Genomic DNA, 21438 nt, shown 5'->3' on the forward strand with positions numbered 1-21438 from the left:
TGACGTTTTTTGGAACAAAGGCTATACTATGACATTTTTAGATCCACATGCTATACTATGACGTTTTTAGATCCACATGCTATACTATGACGTTTTTTAGAATGACATGCTATACTATGACGTTTTTTGAGCGACATGCTATACTATGACGTTTTTAGAGCGACATGCTAAAGTATGACTTTTTAGAGCGACATGCTATACTATGACGTTTTTAGAGGGACATACTATACTATGACGCTTTTTGAGCCACATGCTGTATGATGACTTTTTTTCAGACCAAAGGCTATACGATGACGTTTTTAGAGCGACATGTTACACTATGACGTTTCTTGGGCGACATGCTATATTATGACGTTTTTACACCAAAGGCTATACTTGGACGTTTTTAGAGTGAAATGCTATACTATAACAATTTCAGAGCGATGTGCTATACTATGATGTTTTTTGAGCGACATGCTATACAATGTCGTCTTTAGAGCGACATGCTATATTATGACATTTTTAGAGCGACATGAAATACTATGACGTTTTTAGCGTGACATGAAATACTATGGCGTTTTTAAAGCAACATGAAATACTATGACGTTTTTTGAGCGACATGCTGTACTATGATGTTTTTTGGACCAAAGGCTATACTATGACATTTTTAGAGAGACATGCTATACTATCAAGTTTTTAGACTAAAGGTTATACTCTGACGTTTTTTGGACAACATGCCATACTATGACGTTTTAAGAGCGACATGCTAAATTATGATGTTTTTTGGACCAAAGGCTATACTATGACGTTTTTTGGACGACATGCTATACTATGACAATTTTAGAGAGACATGCTATACTATGATGTTTTTAGAGCGACATGCTATACTATGACATTTTTTAGATGACATGCTACACTATGATGTTTTTTGGACGACATGCTATGCTGTGACGTTTTTTGGACCAAAGGCTATACAATGACATTTTTAGAGCGACATGTTAAACAATGACGTTTTTTGAGCCACATGCTATACTATGACATTTTTTGGGTGATATGCTATACTATGACATTTTTGGACCAAAGGCTATACTATGACATTTATAAAGGGACATGCTATACAATGACGTTTTTAGACCAAAGGCTATACTATGACCTTTTAGAGCGACATGCTATACTATGACGTTTTTAGACCAAAGGCTATACTATGATTTTTTTAGACCAAAGGCTATACTATGATGTTTTTAGAGCGACATGCTATACGATGACATTTTTGGACCAAAGGCTATACTATGATGTTTATAAAGCGACATGATATACTATGACATTTTTAGACTAAAGGCTATACTATGATGTTTTAAGATCGACATGCTATACTATGATTTTTGTTGGGCGACACTCTATACTATACGCTTTTAAATTGACATATTACTATTACTTTTTTTGTTTTAGTTTTTTTGTTGTTTTTTAGCAACATATAAGAATTTAAACAGTTCTAAAAATTACTATACTTTTACTTGTGCAATGAAATATTCAATGGCATTTTTTAGACGACATATACTCTGCTGTTTTCTTGAATAACATACTATTTTGACAATATACTGCACTATGACATTTTTTGAACCACATATAAATGACAATTTTAGATAACATCCTATCATTTTTCACTTTTTGAATCACATAATAATCTATTTTTCTTTTTTTTTGCCAAGCTATACTATGAACTACAGGCCATACTATGTCATTCTTGAAAAGTATACTATACTTTGACATTTTTTGAACTACATCCTATACTATGGCGTTATACACAGAGTGCTTTGGTTACATGTTGATTTATAATCTAGATTTTTTTCTGTTTTGTTTATTGACGGGGTTACCACAGATCTGTGAACACTGTTGACACCCACCTGAGGGAGACGCTGCCTAAGATCTCAAGGCTGCTTGGTCGTGGTCTTTCTGGTCCTGCTCCAGAACGCCTTCATCAACTATGTCTTCTTTTGAAGAGGCCCTCAGATGCTGCAATCTCTGACCTTAAGGAGGAACTGCTACTTTCACTCTGTAACGAGACGCCGGTTATTTTAAAGACCCAGCTCCAGGCGGCTTTGAGTGAAAGTTTAACACCCATCAAAACGGAACTACAGACAGTTAAATCTGAGCTGTTGGTCAGTATTTCAAACATCGAGTCCGACCCGGCTGCCCTAAAACATGCTGTGGGTGAAACGGCATCTTCACTCTCCACATCACCGACGACATCGTCACACTCCAAAGCAGAGCATCTGTCTGCTGAACTTTTAAAAGTGGACTATAAATGTGACGAATGTGAGCAGCAGCAGACTGTAAGCAGCGGAACAGATGCGATCAGAAAGAAATCACTTTCTTTTTTCTTTTCTTTCTGGTTGACTTGATGCTGTCAGATGCAGATGTTGGAGCTGATTCTGATCTTTCAGGATAAAAAGCTGCTTTTCCTTCACAGACTTTTCAGGAAATTGTTCTCAGGTTTTCTCTGCTATTTATATTTTTATTATCTGTGATTATTTCATTATTTCTTTATTGTAAAATAAAGTTTGAGGCATAAAGACTCATTTAGTTATTTTATTCCTGAAATCTTTGACGTAGCAGAACTAAACTTCCATTTTCTTTCTTGTACTTCTGTTACTAGAACTAAACGTGTCTTCAACACGGATCATCTGCTTTTAATGAATCAGCAGCAACATCACAACAACAAATGAGACAATTTTCAACAAATTAATGAAACTGATGTCATTTAAAACTATCAGAGTCTGTTTTAGTGTCAGATTAAAGCTGATTACTGACAACTAGAACATTAATGTTACTGTTTTAATCACATTTAAGTTTCCTGGACGTTACATTAATGTCAACCAGCCACAGTTTTATGAACTTAATGAACCACATTACAGGAACACAACACACTTCAGCTGTTTACATGAAACTCAACACATTAGCTTGATGCTACGTTAGCTTTAATCAGGCTACTACTGAGCAGCTAGCTCGGTTAGCATCGCTAACGTTAAAGCTAATATTTACCTATGCTAACTTTCTTCTCTGGTCAACACACACTGAAATAAACTCCACCAACATCTGGAGTGCATGGCACACATTACATCTGACACTAAAGCTGCATATAAAGTGCATTAAAAGCGGCACCGATACGAAAATAAACATTTACTTACCGACCTATCAGAGTCCTTTCAGTGTCTGCTGGTAGAATCAGCCGAAGGTAGAAAACTGGTTAAAACAAGCCAACGTGCAGGAAAACTGTCTGTGAAAAATGTTCTGCTGCTGCACAGATAAACAAACCAACAGTTATTGTATCAGAATTAATCCAAACGAGGAGAGCAGAGTCTCTGCTGCTTCCTCCATAGGACCTGTCAATCATTCCAGACCAGCCTGTCAATCAAGTAGTCCCGCCTCCTGGCTTCGCAAAACTTTAACGCTCTATAAAAAAAATCAATATTGTTTTATTTTAAGATCGGCCTCCTGATCTCTCATTTTGACCATGAAAATTAACAAAAAAAATGTATATATAGTCTATGCACCCTACTCTGTTTGGCTCCACACTTGCTGATGACCACTTCCGGTCTCAGAAAATGAAAAAACGGACCTTTTTTCGTTTTTGTCTCTTATTGATTTTACTTTCTTGTTATTCTAAATATAAAACAAAAATAAAAGCATTTTTAAAAAAATCGTATATCCCTTTTTGATCGTGAAAAGGAAAATGCCTTGTATTTCAATTTTAATTTTTGTATTTTAAAACAAAAATCAAATAACCACTCGTTTTTTTGTTTTTCAATACCCGTTTCAGAACGAAAAATCCAATTACCAGATCCGTACACGGACCGTTAATATAGAAAATATTGGTTTATTTCTTAGTAGTTTCTGCCTGTTGCTTCTGAGTAGCAATAAACATGTAATCTAATCAACATTTACAGTGATTGGCTTAATGTTAATGTTGTGTTTTTGGTGCACAGATTTCCATTTAATCAAGGTAGCAGTTGAAGTGTTTCTTGCGGAGACCTAAAAACTTTCCTCGACTTCTTGTAAGGTGTTGTCTTTAACTGTCTTTGGAACTAAATTCCTATTTTGAAAAGCAAAAGTGCTAATTACTGTAGCCCTTACGAAGGATTAGAAACACTGAGGATGTGTTGATTTAGTCTTAATCTCGCCTAAGTAAGTCTTCAATCCAGAATCTGTCCCTGTGGTCACGTTAGCCAGATCTAATGGCCTAAGACCTGATCTCGTCCTTCAAGCTGTTTTTCTGAAATCCCACCTTCATCCCGGTTGATGTGGGTTTGCATACAGACCAGCGGAGAAGGAGCCATCTGTGAGCAGCTCGGTGTGAAAATAAAACACTTAGACACTCTAAATCTACTCATATGACTCACCATTGAGAAGAAAGCAGCAACTCGCTAAATCAATTTCCCTACTTCCTACTCTCTAAGTCAACACTGCCAGCCAGCTTATGTACAGAGTTTTTTTTTTTCTCACAATCAATACTGAACTGCTGTTTCACCTGAATAAGCACTCTAAAAAGCTATTCATCCACCCTGCTTCATTTAAAAACACACCGGTTGAATAATAATGCCGAGCAGTAATGCCTGTGTATTAAAAAACAAAAAATAGATGTGATTTTGGCCACAGAAAGGCCTCTTGATTGAGGAACTGATCAATACAAAGATAGTGGTGTTATATCTAACTAGTTTTAGCTTAATGACATCATTTGCTGCAAAGTCAGCAAATGGCTACTGAAGGAAAAGGAACACTTAGCAGCTGAAGGTGTTGGCGGTGATCAAAATGGAGCTAAAAACATTGGTTGACATTGTAGTTAAATTCTACAAATTGACAAAAGAACCCTAAATATCAATGCTAATGTGGCTTGATGTCTGTTTAAGCAGCATATCAGTTTTTCTGCCACTTTGGGACAAAAATCTACGCATATTTAGGCAAAATTCAAAGAGGTTGTGATGTTATTTCACATTTACTGAGCAGTGCTGCCACTGGTAAGCAAAATATCTTTGAATGTAACAAGTAAGTTGTCCAGATAATAGTGACAGAATCCCACGTATGTAGATTTTGTCTCAGGTCAAATTGTTGTGCCTCCTCACAGAATGACCAGCTGGTGTTGCTAAAAGTCAAACTTTTTCGCATTTATTGCAATTTATAGCGCTAAATCTCGCATTCAGACTTCACATTGTTCATCCATGTCACTCATTTTTCCCCATTTTGCATCGACGAGGGGATCAAGAATTGCTAAATTTACAGAAAAATGCAACTGCAAGCAGAGGATCACGACAAATCAAATATTTAGCTTTCATTTTGACTAAAGAGTGCAGTTTTGTAAGACAATGGAGCTGCTTTTTTACCTTTAATAAAAAGCAGGAATTAAATTTCTAAACCTTAGATCACACCACATCATAGATTTTGCATTGCCTACTGGTTCACCTTTGCTATAAAGGCCGTAGTTGAGCTCTTTCTTGTGTTCGATGGCAGCATTTTCAGAAATCTCTCACTGGACGAGTGTGGAAAAAAAGCAACTCTCGAGCTGCAGCTCTACAGGATGTCACCTGCTGCAAACTAACTGGATATAAAATGCACCTGCTTGTTGGGCGCTCTATAAAACAATGTTTCACCGCCCATCCAGATGGTAAAAATGATTGTGTATATGAGAAAAAAGAGACAAAAACTGAGGATTGCATTTCCATACTGCATCAACAATGACACTTTATTCACAAGTTGTTTACACCAATAGAACAAAATATCTTCTGTCGTGTTTTTTGGGGTTTATGTACAGTGTTAATGCAACAGACCAGCCATCTATTGATACTTGATGGAGTGTATGAAAGCAAGAACAGCATCGGGGAAAATAATCGAGCATCCTCACTGTTTAAAAAAAAAAAAAAAAAAAAAAAAAAAACGCCTTTTATAACAATTTTAGCTTCGATTCACAGGTGGAATCGGATAATTTAAATGCTTTCATTGCTGTTTTTCCACATTTTTACAACATACATGACAGTATCTTTAAAAAGGCAGAAAAATGAGCTCTCACTGAGCATTAAACGAACCGTTGTAAGAGACGTTCCTTTGCAGCGTGTTTTAAATTTCTTGATGAGGAATGGAGTCGATTCCTGCAGCGTTACATCACGTTGTCACTGCACCACCTGCACCGTTCGCTTTAAACCACGATTTGCACAGTTTGGAGATGATAATCCTTGGCTTTTTTTTGCACTTTTTAAGGTACTTGGAGCTTCTCGTGCAGGAAATGACGTCAACAGATGAGACCAACATTCGGTCGTTGGCTTGAAGAGGTTTGCTAAGATCGTCTCGAGGCAACAAGAAAGTACAGCACACCGGTTCGCTGAATAAATAGTCATGCACTAGCAGCATATTGTATGCAAGCCGTAATAATGCTGATTTAAATACGATTTTAGAAACAAAACTAGAATTTAACGGATAAAATGGTCAATTAATTGAGAGTAGCCCAGTTATGTGAGCTGGTTTCCCAAAGTCATCTTTGGATAATCAATGTTTCAGTGGTTTTGTTCAGTCGAACCTTAAGTCAGAGAAGTTTTTTTGGCCAGAAAGTTATAATCCAAGCCAATAGGAATTTACCACCAATCCCAGGGTTTTATGAGAGCTATTATTTCTCCCAGCCCACAAACACAATGATTTATGGGTAAAACCATGTCTTAAAACGCTGGATATTGTGTTTGGAAACCAGGAAAAGCAGCTATCTCTGGGTTCACATTTGACCAGTTATCACAACTCTTGCACATATTAAGTCTTTGGAGGTGTTTAATTGTGCAGAGTGAATCTTAAATTAAAAAGGAACAAAAACAAATGGGCTAAAACATACAAAAGAATCACTTTTAATGGTGTTGGTGCTTCTTTTATCAACAGCGGAATGAAAACTCTGGTTAATTTTAAGATGCTTTTGGGAAAACCAGCTGCTGAATGTTGCCGCAAACTAGTCTTTTGATGCAATACAGGATCAGCTACTGTACATGTACAAATCATACACTGATGCTACATAGAAGACCTACTATTCAGAAGCAAAACTATCCTCTTTTATCACAAAAACACTAGTCAGAAACACTTTATTCAACAATGGCTTCATTCCAGACTCTCACAAACTTTCAGGAAACTTTCTGTCCTCGGGTCATTAAAGGCAGAACGTTCTTCAGTGTTTATCAGACGGATTTTCATTAAGCAAGGCGGCTCACCTTTAATCCACAGGTTAATCCACTGGAATAAAGCCACTTTCAAATGAAGCGTTGCTCACTAGCCCTACTTCCACCTGGCTTTTCACCAGTTCGTCCATCTACTGTATTTTTTTTTTATTATTAAGGCAGACATGAGTGTAACTTCACCGACAAGCCACGATATTGGTTGTCCACAAGAGAGAACGATTCAGATTGAAGAAACACAATATTGCTTCTACTAAGATGATACAAAAAAGAAAAAACAACACTTAAAAACAAAAATAAAAACAACATCCATGTTGTTTCACCTCCTTTCCAGTAACAGAATCTCTTATTTAAGTGGGATATCGAGGAGCGTTTTATATTTTACTGCCTCGCCACTTAGTTTCACAAAAGAAAAATAAACCTCCCCAGGAAGTGAAGTCACTCTTATCGACCTTTCCGGATGCAGACAAGTTGCACTGTGACACTGTAGCATACTGATCAGAAAGCATGGCACTAATTATCGGACACGAACATGAATTTTTTGTGATATAGACATGATGACCAACGTCACACAAAGACCAACCGGGAGCATCGATTCGGTAAAACACTCAGGTTTGGCAAACACAACATCATTCAGGAACTCCTACATATATTTATCATATATGCTCCAAAGATTTAATTTGGATCATGCTAAACCAATAGTAGATGCTTCCAAAAGCTGCCATACCCGGCTAATGCTAACGTTGATGTAGGAACAGAAAATATGATAAATATACTCTGAAGAGAACATAGAGAAACCTTTTTTTTGTTTGTTTTTTTTGTTAGCAATCTATCAAAAAATGTGTTTAACAGCAGTGAAATGCAACTTTGGGAAAACAGGCTGACTGGATCATTACAATAGAAGGAAGGTCTATCAATGTAGAGGACTGGTTCAACGGTTTCCTGGCACAATGTTTACTAAGATGGAAGGAGGGGAGGAAATAAGGAAAGAAAGGAGACGAAACAGGAGGCAGACAAATGAAGACGGAAAACTTGGATTAAATGAAAGGACAGAAAGAGGAGAACGAGACAGAATGAGGTGGAAGTGAAGCACAAAAAGGGAGATAAATGAAGGAGGAAACAAAGGGAGGCGACAGCAGTGAGGATCCTCCAGTCGGAGCTTCTTCCTACTGGGGAAGAGCTTTCAGGATGGCGTTCACCTCCTCGGCGACGGCCGTCAGCGCAAACTCAAACTGATCCTGCAGGGAGACGAGAAAGAGGAAAGGAAAAAGTGGTGAAATATCCATGTAGGAATAAAACCCTGGAAAGGAGACAGGATTAGTCAGAATCTGATTCCAGTGACGCCTGCTGTGAACAAACAGTTTGGCAAGAAGATGAACCTCAGTGTTTCTGCAGAAACAACTTGGAAGATCCGCCTTGGCTAAACAACAAAGTCCCACGAAATCCTACTTTTGTTGCTCAAATACAGTTTCTCTCTTAACAGTGTTCTCTTAGTGTCAAGTCGCAATAATCCAGGTAGAACAAGATCTAAGTTGCTACAAAATCTTCATGCATCTCATCCAGATGCTACTTCTGAATAGCTCAGCATTTATCTGCTGCTTTAACAGCTTCTGCTCCTCTATTTTCAGACTTTAAACCACCTGGCTGCAGGGATTTGCTCCCATTCAGCCTCAACAACTTTAGTGATGTCCAATACCAGCTGTGTTTCCATCAATTTCCCAAGTGAATTAGATGCAAACTTTAGAAATGCCGCAAAAAAATGGAAAAGGAAAATGTGAACTTGGTTTGTTTCCTTCAACCACTTTGGAGTGAATAAACTTGACTGCACAGTTTTACTCATCGCTGTAATATATTGAAAAGAAGAAGCTGGAAACATTTGCTAAATGGTAAAGAATCTCGAAGAAAAATACTTTAGTCATCTACAAAGAAAAAATCTAGAGAAGTCTTCAAAGGCTGTTTCCAGTTGGGTTAGTTGTACATATTCCTGCATGTCAGACTGTATCGGCAGAGTTTCATGAAATTTGAAGGTGAAAACAATAAAAAAAAAAAAATCAGAACAGCTCATCAGCCATGTGAGTTAAAGGTCGGCTTTGACAGAATTTATTCTAAAAAAATGATGTTTCTGTCTTCTATAATGTGCATAAACTGTTTTCGAAAACATCAAAAACCACCTCAAGCATACATAGAAACTTTTTTTTGTAAAACTGGGGAACAATTTTTGCAGTTTTTAGCTAATGAAATGCTTCAAAATGCACATGAAAATATGGTACGGAAACATGAATGCTGATGCTGAGTGATGAGTCCTGGTTCTTCATCCCAAAGCTGTTGGATCAGGTTGAGGTTTGGTCTCAAACTGGGAAAATTGCTTCTTTATGGTACACAGCAAAGGGAACATTAAAAAGACCAAACAAGCTGCTGCCTTGAGGTATTATCTAAAATAACATTGCATGAAAGACCATTAAGACTGTAAATATTTGGAACCTAGAGGCCTAAACCCCAGCAGGACACCACATCCAGACCAGAAATAAGTATAGTTCCGATGAGGATGTCAAAAAGCAGCAGTTCCTGAGTTTTCTGAGCTTACTGAGGTTTTGTGATGCCTTTAAGGACTGAAAACTTTGTTAGCCTCCTATGTTTCTGGGAAAATATGGTTTAGTGTATACTTTGATTTACAGTTGATGCTGTAGTTGCACACCAACCAAAGATCACGCAGCAAAGAACAGTGTTTGCTGTGTTTTTCTTCATTAAATGTGACTTAGTATGAATACTAGATCAAATTGTGGTAAATTTAGCAATTTAGCAAATTAGCAGTTGATTTTGGGCCGAGGCCACGAGGGGAATCAATGTGTGACAGCCGTTCACTCAGCATACATGCTTTAATCAAGCCGGGATTGATACCGCAGATGTTTTACACACATCCTGGGTTTTCTTTCTAATTATGGTCACAGATCAGCCGGTAATTGTTTCCAGGATGGTCTGCGGTCGTTCTGTGTACAGTGTGACGAGGATCGAGTCTTTGTTGTAGCTAGAAAATCTCTGGAGACGGTTCAACGGTGGAATGTACAAGATATGTATTAACAGTCACAAAAGCTTCACTAGCTGAAATTAGCTAAACCCTGTTAGCTTTCCTTATCTTTACTCTTCATATATTAACAAAAATGTTTCATATTTTGGACAGTAAAGAGTCTTTCTTGATTATAAAGCAAGTCAAGGTGATTTCACAATGCTCATTCCATAAGAAAGGCACAAAACCTGTATTCAACCAATGTCCAAAAAACCTCAAGTACATAATGCAGCACTGGTGCATGCAGCGTACATGCAATTAGGACGGACAGGTGCACCCTGTTGGGCAGAATTTAAAGTTAAAGAGGCTAAAGTATGGAATGAAGGTGTCCTCTTCTGTGCTTTTTCTGTTGTTTAATGTTGTTTAGATTCAACACTGCGGCATACGTGACATATCTGCAGTGGATTCTGGGTAAGAATAGCCAGGAAAGCAAAAAACAACCGGATGTAGGCGGACATCCTGGTATTTTTTGGCATGCTGCATTAGTTGTTGGCTGCAAGAGTGAACACAAATGCCTTCATGCACTGCGAGGAACTGAGGAATGTGATGGAAATTTCGAATTAAATGCATGTATTGCTCATAATAATGGAGTTCAGGTGACGTTTTGACCCTCGTCAGCCTGTTTAGTAACCCTAGATGTATGCTGTAGATTAACTGGTTTTTGACGAACTCCGTGGAGCTTGTGTGGTTTTCAAGGAGGCTGTTTAGCTATCAGCTAAGGAGAACAACTAACTTGTGGTGCTCGTTGCCCTCAGTTCATTCACTTGACTGTGCAGTTGTGATTCCATCTACAGAATTAAACTCAATGAAAGACGAAACATTTTTGACTAAAAATTGCCACCTGAGGATCCAGTTTGTTATTTTACATTCACCATTAACAGGATCATGGGTTAAGCATGTTATGCAGCTAATGTAGCTAAGGTTATTGTTAGTTTTGATTGTATACCAGGCCAGAGCTGACCTAAAACTGAAATCCTAAAGGGAAAATCTGAAATTTTTGAAACTTTAAGACCGTTTTGCAACATTAAAGGAGTAAAGGAGTGCGGTGTACCATGTTTTCATGTCGACTTTCGTGCTACATTGCAACTTAACTCAGCTAGCTAGCTTGTTAGCATTCCCTGGCAGTGGTCAAGAGGAAAGTTTTTCTTCAGAAATGGTAACATCATTGCATGAAAACATTGTGTATCGTTGTAACAACTTCTGCAGGAGTCCAACTCAGTTTTGGATGCGATTCTAGTTTGGTTTAGCTCCACAGTTTTGTTGCCAGTGCGACTGCTCTTAATGGGTTATGTCTATATTCTGGATCTGAATGTGCTTTCGCTTGGTTTTCACTGGAATATGCAGGACAATGGCAATTCATTTAAAGCTGCAGAGACTGAAACAGGACATGATATAGACAATACATGCAGTATTCTGACCTTATAATAGTTTGTTTTAAAAAAAGACTGCATGGATCTCTGTTTCCATTTCAAAAACATATTCTTGACTTTTCATCCAGTTTCTAAATCTAAAAAGGCTCCATCAGAACCTCTGGCAGCGCTGCTCTGGGACCAGGTTTTAGTCACCGTTTGAATTCTGTACATATTCCTGTGTGACCCGACTGTAATCCCTGTTCAATTGCTTTTCAGAAATCAATTGATCTTAACTGATGTGGAGGAGTGAGTCCCAAAAAAGAAGAAAAAAAAAAACCCACTGCAAATCCAGCCTTTCTCACAATGGGGCCTGAAGATTACCAGCCAACCCGAGGCTTTCAGATAAAGTGAACTTTTAATGGAAGCATGATTGATTGTTAGAGAGACAGCAGCGTGACGTAAAGGTCACGTCTTCGATCCCGACTTCTGCATGATGTAACGTGTCGTCATCGCTTCTCCCTTAATCTCTTCACACTCAGTCATCAGATCAGTGATTGGGATTGTTTGATGGAGCTGCTGGAAACAACCTTTGCTCATAATAAACAAAATCAGCAGCGGTGGAAGAAAAACTGAGCTTCTGTATTAAAGTAAGAAGATCGCAGTGTAGAGATGATCTGTTACGAGGAAACATCCTGCATTTATTCAATTAAATGTACAGAAGTATTAACATCAAAATACACTGAAAGTACCAAAAATAAAAGTACTCATTATGTAGAATGGACCATTACAAAATTATGTATTATTGTATAATAATTATGCATCTCTTAATACATGGATTTTTTTTTTATCCTGCAGCTGTTAAAGGTGAATTCGATTTTAATATTTGCTGTTTGGGTAGTTTGGAAAATTAAGTTTGATCTTAATCTAATAAAGTGTCTTTTGTTGATTATATATTGTTATGTGTCTTCTCAGCCATTGTTTTTATCAGTTTTCATTTTATTGTGATTTAACTGTTGCTTGCCTGTAAAGCACTTTGACTTTATTCATTTATTTTTTGTCTGCATTTGTTCTCATTGTTTAACTCCACAAAAGAGGTGTCAACATTGTATGAGATTGATGCATATTTTAGTCTTGCAGCCAAATATTTTAATATTTAGTGCATGTGTGTGACCATCACCAGCCCTCCCTGAAAGCTAAGCAGACCTTCTTTATTAGAATTCCCTATTATAAGCCAGGGAGGGCAGTGCTACACCTCAGTGATGTGTGGGGGAAACAAAGACTGGACAGGACGAACAGGACGAACAGGGATAGAAATTAACAGGCGGTGCTATTGCAATTAAAGATTGTAAGGTGGTGTGTTATTCCCAACTACTAACTGCCCATCAATAAAAATAAAAAAAGAAAACCAACACAAAAGAAAAAGAGATTCAATAAATAAATAATTAAACAAACAGTACTGAGCACCATAATTGTGGATGTCTTGATAGTATAGAATAGAATAGAATAGAATAGGCCAGAAGAGGATACTAGTGAAGGAGAGAATGAGTTTAGGGTAGAGACTCTGGAGAGAGCCTCAGCACATTCTGGTGGATCCCATCATTCGCTGAAATGGGACTCGGCAGTAGCTGGCGAGACCTGATCAAACATGCAAGTGTGAAGAACCCCAAAGCCCAGAACAGCAATCACGGCAAGGCAGGGCCAAGCCAACAGGGCACCCCTCCCCCCGGGCCGTAGGAGCCACAGGGTGGCACCCCCAGAGAGCCACCGGGGCCCCCAGAGAGCCACCGGGGCCACCGTGAACGATGCGAACCCGGAGAACAAGAGGGAGCAGCTACCGACACCCCCAGCGCGCCAAGACCGACCCAGGCGGCCCGGGGCACGAGGACCCACCCGCCACCCAAACCCCAACCCCGCCCACCCCAGCCCCCTCGTCTTTAACGTCAGTGTTTGGCGAGTTTATCAGACGTTATAAAACCAGGATTTTGCAGAGCAGCAGCTCGTAAGTGGCTGTTGGTTCACATGTTGTCTCAAAGTTTCAGTTTCTGTTCGTTCTGTTGTCTGACAACGAAAAGAGAAAAATACGGAACTGAGTGCAGCTTTATTGAGAATATGACTATTAAAATAAAGTATATGTGAGCACAGAGAGCGGGAGAGAAGTAAGCAGATGCTTACAGGGGGTCCTCGGTTTACGACGTCCTCGACCTATAGTGTTTCGTTCTTACTTTGGAACTGGCTATGTGGAACTAGCTGGCTAATGGAGTGGACGAGTATGTTATCACGTGGCACTATGAGACGGCTTTGTTTACATTCACCGGTTGTAGGACACTTTGGATTGTGCTACATTCACTAAATTTTTGCCCTTTGCCATTTTTGCATCGACATTTGTGTTTGTGCGAAGACTCAATACATGAATATTTACCACCAGAGACGATGTAACGTCACAAGTCGGTGTCTGTAATAACTAAATACTGAGCAGTGTGAACATTTAAGATGGGAATGAGCTTGGTACCGATGCTTCAACTATGAAACTAGAGGTGGGAGTTAATTAGCTTAGCTTAGCATAAGCACTGGAATCGAAGGGAAACTGCTAGCATGGCTTTACCAGCAACTCTACAGCTCACTGATTAACACACTGAATCTAGTTTTTTAAAATTTTCTTGGTCTGTATTTTTCACTTTTTCAAGCACAGTAAAACCAGAACATCTACTAGATGTTATTTAGCTCAGAATAAAACAGCTTTTGGTCAATCTGCAGTTAAAGCAGTCATGAACATTTGAGATTCAGTAAGCTTTGCAGTGTTTAAAACCAGCCACAGATTGTCACAACCAATGATTATCTTTTATTTATAGGTTTCACTGATTTTATTTATTGTTTTTTGACTCATTTTATTTACTATCTCTGTGCAAATTATCTGCTTGCTAACTCTGGCACCATTACTGCCCCTGTAAAAATGAACAAAATAAACTACTTATTTCAGGTTTATTTTTCTCGGTATGCAATCGATTTATCTAGCACCTCCTGCTCTGTGGTAAATGCTGTGTGAAAAGCTTTTATTTATTTAGGTCTGAGGATTTCTGTGAATCTGTGGAACTTTAAACATAAACATAAGATTGTTAAAGTGTGTTTTTTAAGGCATCATCTGTGCCCCAAACCAAAGGATTTCCACATGAACAGACAGGGTTCAGGTGTTGGTTACCTTCGTCTGCACCATCCCCGGCCTTTGGTCCCGCAGGTGCTCCAGAGTCGCTGCAATATCAATCTCCTTGGCACCTGTCAAGCACACAAAAAACACACACATGAAAACAAAACTGCTGCTGGATCGTGTTGAAAGCAGCACTGAGGTAATCCGGCTAACATCTGTCAATCTGGTGTTTCGTGCCGACTCTCCAAAAGGCGATTACATTCATCCTCTTTGTACAAACAAACAAACACACGGACTCTACAAACAGCTCGAAGGTGGCGTTTTGTTGTCGGGATGAAACAAAAAAGATAAAGGGGGGGGCAAAGAAAACTGTTGGAGAGGACTTTGTGAAGGAAAATCACAGGCCGACGTATTTTCCAAGAGGAAACGGAGCCAATCTGAAAAGCTCCTCGCCGCCGTTTGGTTGTCGTTCTTAGCGTTCCGTGAAGGTTGCCCACCAGAGCTCTGTCAGCGCCTGCCAAAAACCTGACACGCCTCAGTGTGTGTGTGTGTTGTGTGAGTGTGTGAGTGTGTGTGTGTGTGTGGTGGCATCCCGGTTTACTTGGCAGCCAGACTGGCACGATGCCCCACAGTTAACAACAGAGCGGCTGCCTGCAGTCGGCTGAATGACCTCTGGCCAAACACTGGTCAGATTAGCAGACACTGTGATACGTTACACATAGATTAAAAAGCTTTTTATAGGCAAATACAGAAAAACTACCACTAATCTCAGGTGTGGAAAACATCCAGCAGTTTAGCGACGATTTGCCTTCAAATTTAGGCATGAAAGGTGTCTTGTCTTTACCCCTGTAAAGCCTGACCCATCAAAAAACAGCCAGATAATTCTAATTATTTGGATGTTTAGTGACCCTTTTAACAAAATCCACCAAACAAAAAAAACAAAAACTGAAAAAAAGGAGTATAATTTAGTTTAAGATAAAGGGCAGTTTTGGCAACTTTTTGCTTTGATTTTTAGAAACAAAAACTAGTTTTGTCCTATTTATTAAACTATCTATCATGTTGATGAGATAGAGGACTCAGAAACTCCATCCATCCATCCATTATCTATACACCTCTTAATCCTCACTAGGGTCATGGGGGGGGCTGGAGTCTATCCCAGCTGACTCAGGTGAAGGCAGGGGACACCCTAGACAGGTCACCAGTCTGTCACAGGGCTACATACAGAGACAAACAATCACTCTCACATTCACACCTACGGGCAATTTAGAATGATCAATTAACCTCAGCATATTTTTGGACTGTGGGAGGAAGCCGGAGTACCCAGAGAAAACCCACGCATGCACAGGGAGAACATGCAAACTCCATGCAGAAAGATCCCGGGAAAGCCGGGACGTGAACCAGGGACCTTCTTGCTGCAAGGCGAAAGTGCTAACCACTACGCCACTGTGCAGCCGACTCAGAAACTCGTGTATCAAATATGATACAAATGGTTATACAGGGTTTTAAAAATGCCAGATTTACAGCATCAATCGGAGCCAGAAACTGTGAAAACAGAAAGAATCATCTGATGTCCAACATTCTTTGAACTACTCATTCTGAGGTGCAGTTTTGTTGGAAAATTTGACCACATCTAAGCATGAAATCCTGATTTAATTTTGCATGAAATTTGCTCTATTCTGTGTGTCTTGTTTCAAAATGTAGCCAATTCTGAGCTTAAAATTGTGACATTTATTCCGACAAAGCAGCGCCTCACAATGAGTAGTTCGAAGAATCTTCAAACTACTCATTGTGAGACACGCTGTTTTGTTGGAAAATTTTACCAAATCTAAGCTTGAAATCATGAGGAAAACAGTGGAAAAATGTCAACAAAATGGAGGTTGGCATTCTTCTATTGCTGTTCTGTGTAATATTCTTCTTTTGCAATTATGAAAATGTTCAAAATGTGTTATAAAGTGAAAAATAAACATATTTCAAACATGAAATCATTCTTGTGTGGACAAAAATCTCAACCCAAATGACAACAAATAAAAACACGTAAGAATCAATGTGTTTTTCTGGTATTTTTTGTCATTTTTGTTAAGAATAATAATTTGCATTATACAGGTTATTTTTGACCCACTAATGGAAGAGTGCAGGGTCCAATCACTTGTGCATCTAAAGGTTAAAAAAAGTTCCAGAAATACAGCATTAATCAGAAAGATTTGTCTGATGTCCTACGTTCTTTGAACTGCTCATTGTGAGTAGAAAATTTAACCAAATCTAAGCTTGAAATCCTGATTTTGCATGAAGGTTGCTCTATTCTGTGTGTCTTGTTTGAAAATTTTTCTCCAGTTCTGTAGCTTGAAATTGCACACTTTTTATCAATACTCTTGCGCTCTTAGACACTATTTGCAGCACATATTACACGATGTACACTGTAACGCTTGTACGTCCTTTACATAGTACATTTACTGCTTTTTATATTATTGTGTATTTTTTATTTACTGCACATTTTTACTTCTTTATCTGTATTTATGATGGTGGGAACTGGACTCTTTCTATTGTAGCAAAAAACATTTCCCCCCAGGGATTAGTAAAGGATTTCTATTCTATTCTATTCTATTCTATTCTATTCTATTCTATTCTATTCTATTCTATTCTATTCTATTCTATTCTATTCTATTCTCACAATGAATAGTTGAAAGAATCATTGGATTTCCAATGTTCTTTGAGCTACTCATTGTGTGAGGCGCCGTTTTGTCGGAAAACTTAACCAAATCTGAGTTTGAAATCCTAATTTTGCATAAAAAGTCGCTATATTTTGTGTATCTTGTTTAAAAATGTAACCAAATCTAAGCTTACAATTGTGATATTTATTCTACATGCCTTGTTAAAAAATTTGCTAAAAATTAACCATTTACTCAAATCAAATTCTGTAAAAACCTAAATATTTTCGCATTCCACTCTGCAACCGTGAATCTATTAGTGACTCTGCTGCAATCAAAAGTCATGTGGTTAAAACTGAGAGTTTTCAGCTGAACTGGGTTGAACTGCAGGCAGTGTTTATGCAGACAGATAGGAGACAAATATGGAAACAAATTTAAAAATGTAAGTAGTAAATTATCTATGATATAGAGAGTCCTCATCTTTTTTTTCCAGCGCTGGTAACACCTGTGTGCATCTATAAAAATGATGCACATGTTGATTCCAGGTTTCATCTTTTTATAAAAAATAAATAATCAGTGAAATCTAACTATTTTTTTCATGATTTAAGGCATTACAACTGCATCACACTGCACAGAAGACATTTTTAACTGCTGTTTCTATAGAGGTGCAGGTTTTTATACTGCAGGGGAAAATGAACCCACAGTGAGGGAAAAATGTGACGCCCAGAATCTACTTGAGGTTCAGAGAACTAAAGAAGCTAGGAAGTGAAAAGTCTTTCACTTCTACAAAAACTGACAATTAACATGACACATCATTTGAATATTTTCTCTTCAAAGCTGTGTTTTCCAGATAACCAAGTCCTTTCATCTGCAGGCCCAATAAATATTCAGGTTGAGCAACTGCAATTAATGTTTTTTTTTTTTTTTTTTTAATATCATACGACATGAAAAAAGTGACAAAAAAAAGTAGCTCGTAGTGGTGAAAACTTCAGAGAACTGACACCCAAATCTGCAGCCTGCCAGACTTTATGGACAAGTACGGTGAGTTTCGGCTCATCTTTTAGCTGTCTTGCACACAGCTTTTTTTTTGGTTTGTTTTGGTTTACTGACTGCTCTCATATTGGTGGTAAACATGGTGGAGTTTGTCTCAGGAGTTGGTTGAGACCAAAAACAGCTAAATGAGAATACATTTTGGAGCAGGTGGACAGATAAGATTTAAGTCTCAAGTCAAGTTGCAGTCTTTGCTATTCCAGCCAAGTCTTTTTACAGCTCTGCTCTAGTAGTTTTACAATATATTTGACTTCTAATCTTGATATATGAGCATCACAGATGGAGAATTACGGCTTAAAACTGTATATGTATGCTATAACTAATTATAAAGCTCCTAAGGTTTATGAACTGTTACTGCATAAGGTTTCAATGAAAGCTTTAAATCCAGCCTTTAGATCTTCTTTGGGGCAAATTATTTGGAGACGAGGCTCATTATAATGTATTTTTGCTGCACTTGTGTTTTCATCTCTGTCTATATATATATGTATAGTGCTTGTTAAGGTGCAATTTGCAGTGCAGTTACCTGTTCAAAATGCAAAGTCATCAAGGTGACTCATAGGGGTTTTTGCTCAACTGTAAACTAAACAGTTTATAAAGGCAAAACAAATATTGTTAAAAAAAAAAAAGGAGGAAATCTTTTACTTTGTTCATATTGTCTGGCTTATAATACATAATAATGTGAAAACTTGAGACAAAGGAAGATGAAAAATGCTTTTAAAAAACGGCCAGCAATAACATCAGCTGATTTAATAAATGACAGAAGGGATGTTTTATGCTCTTAATGCACTTGTAGGATGAAATAAAGGTGCGCTAAAAGGGTGTTTTTTGTCAACATGATGTCTCCTTCATACATATGTTAATGCGGCTTGCTTTTAGCGAACAAGACAATTATCTCCCGGCAGGAAAAAATAAAGTGAATCCTGCTTTTTAACAACCCACACACCGAGTCTATAACGACCTTATGTCACCTCATGGTGTCAGAGGAGAACAAACCGATCGCTGCAGGTAACCAGGAATTAGCGGAATAAAAGAGATGATTAATAAAGACGGGAGTGGGAAGGAAGACATCTCAAGGAAACAGAAACAGCTCGAGACTGTGAGAGAAAAGAGACGAGGGAAGGGAAAGAGGTGGGAGCAACAATTAAATTCACAAAGAACAAGAGAGGGAAAAAAACATTTAATTTGTTTTCTGTCCGTTGCGTTTCTCTCCCCCACCTTCTCCTCCTCTATCCCAATTCTGAGGAAACAAAAAAGCGCAAGAATTACTTTTTCTTCCTCCTCCTTGTTGTGACACATAATAACACTTCTTTTTCTTGCCTGCATGAAGAGGAAAATGAATGGTGGGAGAGCTGCTCATTCACACCATTTTCTCTTTCTGTTTCACAGGTTTTGTGAGCTTTTTTTTCCTTCTTCTTCTTTTCACAGCACAATAGACTCCCTTCTAGCCAGAAAAGCTGCAACACAGTACACGCTGCTTTAGTTTTTCCCTTTTTAAAGGAGAGGACTTAACAAACCGAGGGCTATTGTGCAGGTTCTGATAAACCTCAAAATGGAACGGTATCAAAAAAAAGAAAAATCCTAATCGGGCTTTCCCCCTTTTTTTGCAAAACGACGACGGAGGCAAATAAAAAAAGGAGAAACAGCCTCATTTTTCCTTTGGGGTGGAGGTCGAGGACTGCACAGGGTGGGAGGGAAACAAAACAAAAAAAAAAAAAAAAAAAAGAAAGACCTTGAGGAGGCCGCAAAAGACCCCGAAGCCGAGACTCACCAGCTGGACCTCGTAGGAAAAAAAAATCCTGCAGAAAGGAGTGGAGAGATGCTGAAAGGCTCTCCGGCACTCGATGGGTTTCGTTAGATTCTCAAGATGAAGAGAAAGGTGGTGGTGGTGGTGGTGGGTGAGGAGGGGAGAGAAACGAAAGGGGGGAGACTTTTGGTTGGGAGGAGAGAGAAAAAAAAACATGAGAACCAAAGCAACACCTCCTGAACCCTGCAACGTCGCCGTGATTCTTGGGCAAATTTACAATTCAGTCCTTGGGAAAGAAACAGTTGGAAATCAGGAGAAAGAGGGGGAGGAAGAGAGAGTGATTTTGTGTCTGAGAGGGAGGAAGAAGAAGAAGAGGAGGAGGAAGAGGAGGAGGAGGAGGGAAGGGCCTTGATCAGGACGGAGGCAGCCTGAAGACCCTCCAGCTTCTCAGAAACCCTCCAAACTGAGGAGGACGGAGCTGAAAATGAGGACAGGAAGCTTTGAAACGGCAGAAAAGATGATACAAACTCAAAAAACAAAAAGATCTGAACTGGAATGATGCATTAGATTATCATTTATAGTACTAATCTTACTGCTGGTGCTTTTATTCTCATTTATTTCCTACTTTTGCAGCAGCTTTAATGTTTAAAACATGTCGTCGCAAACCTCATTAACATGGTTTAAATTAAAGAGGACACTCTGATGTGAGAGTTGATGCTAAAATATGAATTATGATCCTTTTACAACATGGAGAAACTGATTTATTTCACTCTGGAGCATCATGTAGACAATCAAAACATGCTGTATAATGTAAATTTCTCTACATATACAAAAATCTGTGCAATATCAGTGTGTATTTTATCAGTATTTCTACTAATGGAAGAATCCGTCAGTATTATTTCTTTTCAATGTATAAAATTTTGTGCAATATCTATATTTTCCACACCCAGAGGAACCTGTGCAATATATTAAATTCCACTTATGAAAGAATTATGCATAGTTTTTGTATTTTTTTTCCATTTTCTATTGATTCTTCTTGCCTCTTACCTGTACATTGCAAATGCATCTGCTATCACATTATTAAAGGGCTTACTTTTTCATCTATCTAACTTTTACATTTTTCACAACTTTTTGTCTACAAGTGTTAGTGTTTGTTTCTATATGTATATTATATACACCTTATTTGATGCTATTAGTTACAGAACAGAAGCAGCTTCTAATTTCACATATTAGTTGCTAATAATGTTCAGCTCTGCATTTCTG

General features: G+C 38.3%; 1 long non-coding RNA gene across 1 annotated transcript; it reads right to left on the reverse strand.

Annotated features, from left to right (window-relative positions):
• Window positions 1–5684: 5684 nt before the first annotated feature.
• LOC129348476 (uncharacterized) lies at window positions 5685–17260 on the reverse strand. Its single transcript, XR_008601011.1, has 2 exons — window positions 14791–17260; window positions 5685–8416 (listed from the first exon to the last, which is right to left on the reverse strand). It is a non-coding gene; the product is annotated as an uncharacterized LOC129348476 (long non-coding RNA).
• Between the last annotated feature and the right edge of the window lie 4178 nt (window positions 17261–21438).

Source organism: Amphiprion ocellaris, unplaced genomic scaffold (assembly GCF_022539595.1).
Source record: "Amphiprion ocellaris isolate individual 3 ecotype Okinawa unplaced genomic scaffold, ASM2253959v1 Aocel_unscaffolded268, whole genome shotgun sequence".
NCBI classification, from domain to species: domain Eukaryota; kingdom Metazoa; phylum Chordata; class Actinopteri; family Pomacentridae; genus Amphiprion; species Amphiprion ocellaris.